Source organism: Coenobita brevimanus, chromosome 63, assembly GCF_032717465.1.
Source record: "Coenobita brevimanus isolate Jiangsu-jjx chromosome 63, ASM3271746v2, whole genome shotgun sequence".
NCBI lineage: Eukaryota > Metazoa > Arthropoda > Malacostraca > Decapoda > Coenobitidae > Coenobita > Coenobita brevimanus.
The window spans coordinates 34,372,192-34,384,693 of record NC_137016.1 but is presented as its reverse complement, the minus strand read 5'-3'; positions in this window follow the sequence as shown (position 1 = coordinate 34,384,693).

The window sequence follows — 12,502 nt, the reverse complement described above, 5'->3', positions numbered from 1 at the left end:
TAAAAGTGAGGCAGGAATACAAGTGAGGCAGGCATACAAGTGAGGCAGAAGCACCACACACACGCACCCTACCTTACCCCTTTCAGCCCGTGGACACATTTTGTAGTTTATTCTTGGGGACAATTTTTTTTTTGCTTATTCCAGACATTTTGTAGTTTATTCTCGGGGACACATTGACTGATTTATTCTTGGGCATTTTCTGGTATATTCTTGCCACCTTTAGACGATTTTTTTAGCTTTGGAGTGATGGAGTCGGTTGAAAGCTGTGTCTTGAGACTGTGCAGTACGAAAAGTCTCTCAAAGCTGGATCATATTGTTGTGATGGTAGAAAAAAATAAAATGTAAAATACAGGTTGTCCACAAAAGAATGATACAATTTTGAAGTATTGCAGCATTTTATTAAGGCTCTCAACCTGGCTGATATTAACACATGACATTGTGTTAAAAAGTTTTTCTGTGCATCTTCGCAGGCAATCAATATGTACCCCATTTGTGGCAGGGACTAAATCACACCGGTACTCAGTTTCCATTCATACATTCTCCAACATTTCAGCGATTACAGCGGCCACGGCTGTTGTGATTTTGCCCTTTTAACTAAAAAATGCCTCGCACCCGTGTAGCATAGACTCCGTTTTTCACATATCTCCATAGGAAAAAATCTGCAGGTGTAAGATCCGGCGATCTTGGTGGCCACGCGAGGGTTCCATCTCGACCCACCCAGCGGTCTGGTACCCATTCATTGAGAAACTCACGGACATTTAGCGACCAGTGTGGAGGCGCTCTGTCTTGTTGGAAACTTAAGTTCGGTTGGCATTCCTCTAACTATGGAGGCACAGACAACTGAAGCGTCCAGGTGCGCATTTCCATTTTTTTTTTTTTTTTTTTCCAGCGAAAATGAATAGTCCGATAATTTTGTCACCCATAAGCACCACACATTCACGTTTGGACTGTCTCTTTCAGCCTCACGATAAACATGCGACTTTTCTGATCCCCATATTCGGCAGTTTTGTTTATTTACTCACCCACATGTGTGAAACGTTGCTTCATCAGTAAACATACAGTGGTTCAAGTACCCAGGGCTGTTTTCCAAACTGTCCAGCATGTTCAATGCGAAGACTTTCCTCATCTTGCAATCATTAGCTTTTATCTACAGCGGCATTTGGAGTTTGTATGGATGCGACTGCAACAGATTATGCAGAACTTTGTGCACAGATGCACAGGGAATTTGCAGCTCATAACTTGCACGGAAAACAGACTTTGTTGAACTTTTTTTTTTTTTTTTTTTTCAAAGGCTGCACTTATTCGTGCCGTGTCCACTTCTTATATTCGATGTCTCCCAAGACGTTTCTTTTTTAATACAGAACCGGATTCCTTGAACTTTTTAAATCATGCATTCTGATCCTTCTGAGCAGGAGGTGCTTTTTGAAATGTAATCCGGATTTTTTTTGCACCAGTACTGGTCAGTAATTAGATTCAGCCATCCACAGCACACATTTAGCTTTTTCCTGATGAGCCTGAAGCAGACAAATACTGATTACACTAAAACTTCATTATATATGTGACTACTTGTGGAAGTTTTGTCCTTATAGCTTCTATAGGTAAAAAAGATAGGAAGAGGTAAAACTGTATCATTCTTTTGTGGACACCCTGTACATTACAGATTCAAGAGGTTAAAGGTGAATTCTTGTCAGTTAAGGAGGCTCCCTAGCACCTCTTTGCCATTTTTATATAGCAGATTTTAATTATGTGGTCTGTTACGCAGGGACATGCAGCGTACAGCGATGCGTCTACTACAGTTCACTCATTTCAACTTAACCCAAATTTTCATCATTTTGCAGCTTATTTCCTCGTGACTGTCATCATATTCTAGTGTTAATCTGTTCTTATAACTCAGTATTCATGATGGTGTGATGGCAGTTTTAACCAAGGGAAAGTGAACAGAGTATAGTATGCAATTTTGATTTTCTTCACTGACCATTCACTTGAATAGCACGAGTATATAATTCATAAAACATCCCTTAAAATAATAAACAGAAACTCACGTGCATATAACTAAAGTGAAATTAATAGATTCACAGAATTGCTGTGGTCTAATCTAATGCTGGACATTGTATCACCAGGTGAGAAGATTAAAGCCAAGGTTAATGCAGCACCTGACACACGGGACAATATTCACCATGGGACACCCTCATGTCTACCTTCAAGTTTGAGGTGAGAAATTTTGAACATATTATATTAAGCTATAAAGGTTTCTTGCCCGAACAGTTGCGGAGTTAGACTGTACTGTGCATGATTTTTAAGAAGTAGTAAAATTTAATGGTGATACATAGAGTTTTTTGTTTTGCATTCTTCCATACAATTTGAAGGGCACATAGATAGGTTTACAGACAATTTTTGAGTCGATGAAAGCTTCATGGGTGGAAATATTCGCGGATAATTTAAAATCTGTAAAGGAAATAACACAGCAGAATAGTGCAGACTGACTGTCCATTTCAAAGAAGGTCAAACAAAAGTGGAGCCAAACTTTGTGAGGGATTAGAGGTCAAAGAAGGGAAAGAGGTAAAAGAGGTATTAATGCAACGATTTGGATATAATGGTGAAATAGGGTGTAGTGTAGCTGAAGAGACCTTAAAGAAATCCAGGATGAGAGTAACTAGTATACTAAAAGCAGTCAGTACAGTTCATTCATATCTCAGACCGAGAAACAACATAGTTTGTTTCGGGCGGTAACATCTGTTTTTCGGCCGTGTGTGTGTGTGTGTGTGTGTGTGTGTGTGTGTGTGTGTGTGTGTGTGTGTGTGTGTGTGTGTGTGTGTGTGTGTGTGTGTGTTCCCATTATATCTCATGAACGGCTTGAGCTATCAACATGAATCCTTCAGGGTATCAAGATATGGCCAAAATCTTGGACTTAGCCAACAACATATTCTGGTGAGCGATTAGCATTCGGCTCCCGAATGCTCATCTTTCATATTAGGAGAGGAGTTGCCCTACCGTCCTTGCATCTCATCCCTCGCGGTCCGTTGTGTCTTCCTGTCAGGCCCAGGCGGTTCAATGGCCCGGTGTAGGAGTTTATTGTGACGTGGGGGAGAGGCGGTGGTTTGGATATGTACAACAAAATCGTTGTCCGTCTTTGGTTACGAGCGGGACTCCTTTGCTCTTTCAGTAACACGATACCTTTATTTTGTTCTTGATTTATTTATTTATCTCTTTCTTTTTCTTTTCCTCTCCTTTCTTTCGTTATCCTTACCACGTTCTTACTATTATATTCAGCGTAGGAGAGACCTAGGGAACTGATGGAGCTAGACTTAGCCTCCGTGATCCCCCTTACTACCAGGGCGCTCTCCTAAGCTAAATACAGTATAATCGTCTGGTAATGTCAGGAAGGGGAATTATATAAGACGTACTTGACTTAAAGGAGTTAATGATGCAAAATCGTTGACCCTTTTTTGGTTGAGAGGATGTAAGTTACGATCGCAACTCGCAGCCTCACACCCAAAGGCAGCCAGTTATTTTGTGCCATTAACCCAACCCCGCACCCAAAGACAGCCAACTATTTTGTGCCATTAACTCCAATAACTCGTGCACGTCTTATATTCAGTAGTTTCTTTTACCTCAAACGGTACTATTCAGCAGAGCACCTTAACCCCATAATTACGGAAATGTGTTTTGCTTAGCCAGACTACTATACTCTTCTTACTTATTACTTGGTCTAGAATTTCCATCTCTCCGCCTTGAATGCTGAGTTCTAGCTCCTGCGTAACACTTGAATAAGATAAAGTCACGAAGTGCAGTTGAAAGGTTATAGAGCTGTAACATTGTTTTTTTCTGTCAATGAGCAACGCGAAATAAGGCACAAAAGGACGAACATTAAGACCAAGTTAAGATGAGAGAACTGTACTAGACGATTATATGCAACTAAAAAACCATAATAGACGATTTTTTTTACTTATTAGAGACTTTTAGTATCGTGAGTGTTGGAGGTAGCCTTCCTCAATTTATGTAAACATAGTACCCGAATGATAGCGGGATTGAGAGAGAGAGAGAGAGAGAGAGAGAGAGAGGACAAATTTAATCAGCTTAAGGTAGATTAATGAAGGCTATTTTTAATCTCTAGTTCGATGAGTTTCTCCTGAGATGAAGAAAGTCGTTTGGAAGTGCGAGTTTAAATAAAACAGACGTCCTCTAGTTAATGGGGTTAATGGTGCACAGTGGTTGAGGTTAATGTGCAAAAAGGTTGGGGTTAATGGTGTAATATAGTTGGAGTTATTGGTGCAAAATGGTTGGGGTAAATGGTGCAAAATGGGTGGGGTTAATGGTGCAAAATGGTTGGGGTTAATGGTGCAGAATGGTTGGGGTTAATGATGTAATATGGTTGGGGTTAATGGTTCAAAATGGTTGAGGTTCTATCTATCTATCTATTGCCAGACGCCTCAATCCCGTTTGGGGTGGCCACAAACAAATCGCCTCCAAGTCGCCCTGTCCCCCGCCATTTCACTCCCCTGCTCCCAACTCACACCCCCCTCTCTCATATACCTCTCCACCCCATCTCTCCATCTCATCCTCGGCCTCCCCCTCCCTCTTTCCCCCTCCACCTCACTCACATACACTCTCTTCGTCAGTCTTTCACCCTCCATCCTCTCCACATGGCCAAACCACCTCAGTGTGTTCCTCATAACGCTTCCTATCACATCCACATCAACACCACAACGCTCCTTTATATCCTCATTCGTCAGCCTGTCTCTCCATGTGACTCCACAGGCTCCTCTTAAATAACTCATTTCCACGGCTCTCACTCTTGACTTGTGTCCTTCCAACAACGTCCACGCTTCACTTCCGTACATTAGAGTTGGTATCACAATACTGTCATGTAGTAACTTTTTCACTTCCATGCTCACTTCCCTGTTTCTTATCACTGCTTTCAAAGAACCAGCAACCTTTCTTCCCTGCTGTACCCTTTCAAGCACTTCACCCTCCAAACCTCCATCCTTACTCATCACACTACCCAAGTACTTAAACGTACTCACATTTTCCAATTCCTCACCATCCAACCTCGCTGTACATTCACTGACTTCACCTCTCTCAAAGACCATCACTTTACTCATTCAGATCTCAGAATTGGGGTTATTGGTGCAAATTGGTTGAGGTTAATGGTGTAAAATGGTTGGGGTTAATGGTGTAAAATGGTTGGGGTTAATGGTGTAAAATGGTTGGGGTTAATGGTGTAAAATGGTTGAGGTTAATGATGTAAAATGGTTGGGGTTAATGGTATAAAATGGGTGGGAATAATGGTGTAAAATGGTTGGGGTTAATGATGAAGAGTGGGAGAGGTTAATGGTGCAATGTAGCTGGGGTTGTTGGTGCAGTGTAGTTGGGGTTAATGGTGCACAGTGATTGGGGTTAATGGTGCAAAGTGGTTGGGGTTAATGGTACATAAGGGCCGGGGTTAATGGAGCAAAATGGTTGGGGTTCATGGTGCAATGCGGTTGGGGTTAATGGTGCCATGTGGTTGGGGTAATGGTGCAGTGTGGTGGAGTTAATGGTGCAATATTATTGGTGCAGTGTGGTGGAGTTAATGGTGCAATATTATTATGATTAATGGTGCATAATACTTAGAGTTAATAGTGCAGAATGATTGTGGTTAATGATGTGAAATGGGTGAGGTTAATGGTGCAAGACGATGGAGTTAACGGTACAAGACGATGGGGTTAATGGTGCAGATTGGTTGGGGTTAATGGTGCAAAGTGGTTGAGCCTGTTTGTTGCGTGGTTGTAAGTTACGATCCCTCCTCTTAGCGGGGCTCCACTTAGGGTATGAATTTTGACCGGGCAACTTTAAGTGTTTGCAACCTGAAGAAGGCTAGGTTGGTTTAAGGTGGGTTTGGTTTAATTTAGCTTAGTAGGCTAGGATAGCTAAAGTGGCGTAGGTTTAAGTTAGGATGAATTAGGTTAGGTTAGGATAAAATAGTCAGATGCGGTTAGTACGTGTTAAGTTAGACAGAATTAGTTTAGATTAGGTTACGCTTGTTAACTAAAAATCGTTTGTTGCTTCAAGGTAGAGAAAATTCAGAGAGGAAACTAGACAGTAATTTTTATTCTGGTTATACTAAGTGAGAGAGAGAGAGAGAGAGAGAGAGAGAGAGAGAGAGAGAGAGAGAGAGAGAATTTAATACACTGTCCATTTTCCAACATAATTTTTCTCTTCGACTGAGCATCAAAGAATCGCCTCTAATATGATAACCTCTCCAGTTGCCTTAATTATCTTCCACATACTCTGATTATGACGGTCTTAGTGAGTCTTAAGCACTTCATTCACGATTTATTTTTCATTTTATCCTTACTATCGCCACGCCAGCGGAGTTGTTGTGTTGTCAGCTAGGAAGGTGCTGAGAGCTGGGATGGTGCGGTCTGTTAGCGACAAAGTTCGAATCATAAGGGCAGGTGACGCCTCTGGACTCCATCAGCTTTTTTTTTTAATCGAGGCGAAGATGTGTTTGACAGCTTGGTGATGATTGGCTGAATGCAACATGTCCGAATAACATCGCTGCATTTGAGTCGATAAGTTTCGATTCACATTACCAGTAATTATTTGAAATACAACGATGTTATTCGGACTTGTTGCATTCAGCCAGTCATCACCAGCCGGTCAAGTGCATCTTCTCCTCAAAAAGAAAACAAAAAACAAACTTAATATAGTGTCCATCCACACTAAAATGGGCAACAAAGGTAGGAGAGGTAACTGTAGTGACCTGGAGGATGCATTGACTTTGTGTCTCAGGATAGTAGGTGAATAACCCACAAGCTCCAAGGCTTAAGTTACGCAGATAAGCACGTAGTTAAGCGTATTGTGACACCTGCTGCCACCTTTTTTCGATATTTTTGCTTCAGACAGTTTTATTTAATCAAAAGAACCCGCTATAATCGAAGGGGTCCACCATTATCATTTCTTTTCCTTCAGGCGATTTTATTTAATTAGGAGAGCCCTTTAGAGGCGAATGGGTTCTGGTATGTCTAACCCTTTTAGTTCGAAAATCTTATCATATGGTGAATAAAATCGACTATTTTAAGACTGAATAGGAAGTAAGCCATCGGGTTGAAGAGTTTAATTTTCCTCGAAACTAATTAGTGGGCTGCTTATTCTACAAACCCTTCCAAATTAATGACTTCATTATTCTGCAAACTCTTTCCAGTTAATGGGGTCATTATTCTACTTTCCTTTCGTTATGATGACACCTTTGTACATCCGGTATCATTCATGCAATCTCCAGACGATTTTATGCAGCATAGGAGAGAGATTTTGAACTGGGGGAACGGGTCTTTGCCTTCATCGACTCTTACCATCGTAAGACTCACATTCATCTTGGGGGGAAAAAAATCGTCTACCATAATTTCGGATATAACAGAAGAGTTATCCTGACCATGAGAGGGTTCACGGTGACGGTATTAAGACTCCCAGGCTCTTGTTCTGACTGTCAACTGAATAAAATCGTCTGACCTTAGCTGGAAGAGAATACTAGAGTTGTCCCTACCGTAGCCCATTCACTACCCGGATTCTCTTCAAAACTGAGCATAAAACTGGCTGGAAATAGCAAGAGTGAAAGATAAATGATGTACTCGGGCTGAAGGAGTTAATGTGTCATAATGTTCTCTCTAAGTATAGGCGTTTAAGACGATTATCGATCGCCATTAAGCATCTCATTTTAGGTCGTTTTGGGTAATCATAAAGAAACGACGTTAATTAAGGGGATCCAATATCAGTTTTAGAAAGAGAGAGAGAGAGAGAGAGAGAGAGAGAGAGAGAGAGAGAGAGAGAGAGAGAGAGAGAGAGAATCCTAAACATCAGGGTAAACAGTGGTAAAAAAATTGCGAAAAATAAAGAGGCGAGGAAGAAGAGAGAGATAGATAGACAGAGGGATAGAATAATCAATCAGGGAGTCTTTGCAGTAAGCAGTTGCATATGTCCAACACTCACGCTGCTTGGACTCCCCTTTCCGTTGAATATTATCACCGAAACAGAATACTTAATAGATTTGCCCGACCATGAAAAAGTTAAGTTGCAGCGTCCACCGTGAATCTGTTATCATTTTCTATCATTTTTTAGATGTGGAATCATATCGAAAAGCGGCCCTGCCCGTCTGTCTCACTAATGATTTTCGAAACCGATGTGCTTTAGTGAGCTGAGCGACTCTAGAGAAGCCCCGTAATAGGACCGCAAAGCTCTCAATTTACGCCCGTAGACTTTATCGACGCACCAGCTTCCACCTGTAGACTTTAACGACGTCCCAGTTTACGCCTGTAGACTTTAGTGACGCCCCGGTTTACACCTGTAGACTTTAATGACGCCCCACTTTACGCCTGTAGACTTTAGTGACTCCTTGGTTTACGTCTGTAGACTTCAGTGAAGCCCCAGTTTACGCCTGTAGACTTGTATGGCGCCCCGGTTTACGCCTGTAGACTTCAGTGACGCCCCAGTTTACGGCCTGAAGTTCTCATATCTATCTTGTTCATATCTACTTAATCCCTGTATTTTTGAGTCAAAATTTTTTTTTTTACTTTCTCATTTCACTCAGTACATTCAAGTCCATCATCATTATCAGCACTAATCCTGTGTTACCCCATGAGGAGCGTAAGAGCCCGGGGCTAGCAAGTTGGTCCTGACATTTAAGATGAGAGTGACCAGCTTCACTCATCCCTGAGTGGCATTAAGTGAACAATGAACCCCAACCATCCCTTGGATAGAAACCTGCACAGGCTCAATCCGATTGAAGCTCATTAATTGCCCACTAAACCACCAGCCGCCATACTTTGGTTATATGGTTACCACCCAGCATAGTAAATGGTTTCCCGGTGTACAGGAAACCATTTGGCTTGTCACTCAGTGAAGAGTCACCCATAGAGGAAAGTATGAAGGAAAGCCAGAAGAGAGTGCTTAAATTTCACCCGTTGGCAGAAGAAAGAGGAAAGAATGAAGGATGTAAAGACAGAAGAGAAAGGAATGAAAGAAGAGAGGAAAGGGCGGTCACCCGAGGGCAGCACTACATCGAGTGAGTGGATGGTGAGCACCCCCACCTAAACATTTTATTCTTTCATATTTTCTCAATATGGCCGAGTCCACATTATCTCCTTTATTCCTCATTTTTCTCTAGTCAATTCATTTTTTTTTTTTTTTTAGTATCATCTAAAATACAGTTGCATAAAACCTTGAGATAGTAATCATAAAGGATCATGGTTCATTTCTACAACAAAGAAGTATCCACGGCAGTCCATAATTACCAAGGATAATATCGTTTTCTCGTATATTCCACATTAATATTCATTCCGGCTGGGTTGTGAAGTGTTTGATATCCGTATGGGTGAGGATAATAAAAAATTTTCATTCATTCATTGCCAGACGCCATGTATCCCAAACGGGGTGGCCAAGGGCTTAGAGTTAATTGTTTTACAGGGAGGGGCACTAATTGTATTAGTATTAGTATTTTGTTTTTCTCTTGGAGGGAACTGTTACTGCGGGCTCATGGCCTTTGATTCCTTCTTCCTCGCATTAAAAAAAAAAAAAAAAAAAACACGACACGTAAGGATGCCAACAGCATGTGGTGTTTCCAGGCGGTCACCCATCCAAGTACTAACCAGACACAACGTTGCTTAACTTCGCTGATGATGCCAACAGCATGTGGTGTTTCCAGGCGGTCACCCATCCAAGTACTGACCAGACACAACGTTGCTTAACTTCGCTGATCGGACGGGAAGCTGTGTACTCAACGGGATATATATATATATATATATATATATATATATATTTTTTTTTTTTTTCAACCAATCTTATACCTGTATATTCTGGCATATTTTTCAGATCATTATTCATTATAGTTTGGTTGTGAAGTGGCTAGTAGCTGTTTCAATGAAGCTAAGAAAATAAATAAACAATCTTGTTCACAGCCCAAGATAAAGAGATTGCCCCTAAGCTCTTTAGGCGAAGAGAAAGACAAAGTACATGATGAGAGACAATGTAGGGAAGGAAAAATATGGTTGATATGGTAGAGTTTATTGCATCAGTGTATGAGCTGCAGAGGTAACGTGATAGTTCAGTGATAGGTAGGTAGATGACTGGATAGGTGGATATAGATGGATAGAGAGATAGATACAGTCGGAGTCCAACGGATAGATGCAGACAAACACAAAGACACAGACAGACAGGTGGCCAAAAGACAAACAGATCAGTTGAAACTAACAAATAAATAGGTAGATGCAGAAACATACATATTGACAATTAAATAGATATATATAGATAGGCAGTAGGTTAAAATAGAAAGGTAGATATTCTCCACCTATGCAGCATTGATCTTTAGCGTAATGTATTTAAATTCCACACAATACCGAAGATCATAATAAGGCTGCCTCCGATGAGACTAATTCATTCAAATTAGATGGTCTCGTTTCGTTTAAGTTCGCGGTGTTTCTCACTTTCCTCTCCCTCCTCGGCGTCGTCGTCGTCGTCGTCGTCCTCCTCCTCCTCCTCCTCCTCCTCCTCCTCTACACACACACACACTACACCGCTCGCTGGTGCAGTGGTAATGTTCTCGCTTGCCAACTGGTGGACGGGAGTTCGCGTCTCGCTCAGGTTGCGAAAAGTTTCACTGACGAAGTGGGTGGTTACTGTCCCTCTTGAGCAAGGGGACGGGTGTGTGCGTGTGTGAAGGTCACAGCCTTGCCCTTAGATCGGACTATATAAGCTTTCAGCTCCCTCCCGGGAGGGTAAAAGCTGACGATCACGACCATCAAGTGATCCTTACCGATCCGGTGAATTACACACACATCAGTGATACTGCTCCAAAATTCAGGTCGTTGGAGTGTTTTTCTTATTGCAAGTACAGCGGATTTTTTTTTACTAATCTCGAAAGTGTTATGCTGTCAGTTGGTCTATTTGTAAAATAATTATCTTCAAGCTCCATGAAGTTCCAGTAAAATAAAAAAAATGCAGAAGAAAACTCAGTTGTTGCCTAGTACTGTACTATGTAGGTAAACTGAGGTAAACTGGCTCATATTTCCCTTTGTATTTATTTATCTATGTATTTGTCTACCTGGCTATCTTCCTTTATATCTGCCTATCTGTCTGTCTATATTATACTTATATGTCATGTATATGTATATATACCCTTACTAGGCCTCGTAGTAACTTATATATTCATAAGGACATTGTGTTAAATTAGTCTCAGTAAGGGCGTGTATATTCTGCTGTTTGTTCCAGTACTCGCATGATATTCGCAGGCATATTTTGCTACATTTCACAAAGTGAGCACATACGTATACACACCAGTATTCCGTAAAGTCGTAGCGAGATCCAGTCATTTCATGTGCATGAAATCCAGTCGAGAATTTTTGGGGGGTGTCGGAAAAAAAATGAGAAAGGAAAGAGTAAATGATATATATAAATATATATATATATATATATATATATATATATATATATATATATATATATATATATTAATGTAATATACATAAACCCGTGCAACGGAGATTCTCACGTTGAATTTTCTTCATTGATAAAATTAAGGTGAAATGAGGGGAAAGAAAAAAAAAGAAAAATTAAAACATAGGCAACGCTACACTGTTGCAACCCTCCATCTGGCCAAGCACATACCCCCCACCTACCTGCACACCCAACCAAGCGCATAACGGCCCTTCCCCCTCCCCCCGTCCCTCTCTACAACCCAGAAACTTTACAACATAAAAATTTCGGTAGTTTGTCCATGGTAATTAAGTATTGAGTAGATCTGATGAAATTATGACTTGTGCTTTTTTCATTTGGGTGTCCATTTTTTTATGACTACATAATGGGTACAGTAATGAAACGTCATACATAATTAGATATTCATATAATCATTTATAATGCACAATTTCTGCCTCTTATGGATGATAGTTGCAAAATTTTAATAAAAAAGTGCAATACAATAATCAGTTTTGTGTATTTTTGCAATTTCATATCATCACTGTATTAAGCATTATGGCATTCTAACTACCAAGAGGCGCCAGGAGACATATTAACAAATATTCCTGGAGAGTTTGAAGCCTGTACCTGTATTAGTTTAAGAGTCCTTGCCCAGAAACGAAAAATTACTTTGTTTTTCGTTATTTAAAAAAAAACTGCTTAAGACACAACATTCTAACTTTCAAAAGACGCCAGTTCACTATAAGAAACATAACTGTGATATTTCAGATGGAGGGTAAAATGTACAGTGCATAAAACTGCTTCATAGCACTTCATGTCGAATTTTTCCCTTGGCTAAATTTCAGATGCATTTCTCAGGTGTGCCACCCCATGTGAGGCCAAGCATGCTGTCGTGTTCACAAAGAGCAATTTCGTATTTTTTGACTAAAGGGACCGCGTTTGCCTTTTCGGGTGTTTGACCGAGTTAGTCTTCACTACATACTGTTCGAGGATTTTTACCGTCTAGCCTCTCCTTCCTGTATATTCACTAAAATGTTTTTGAAACATTATTGTTCCA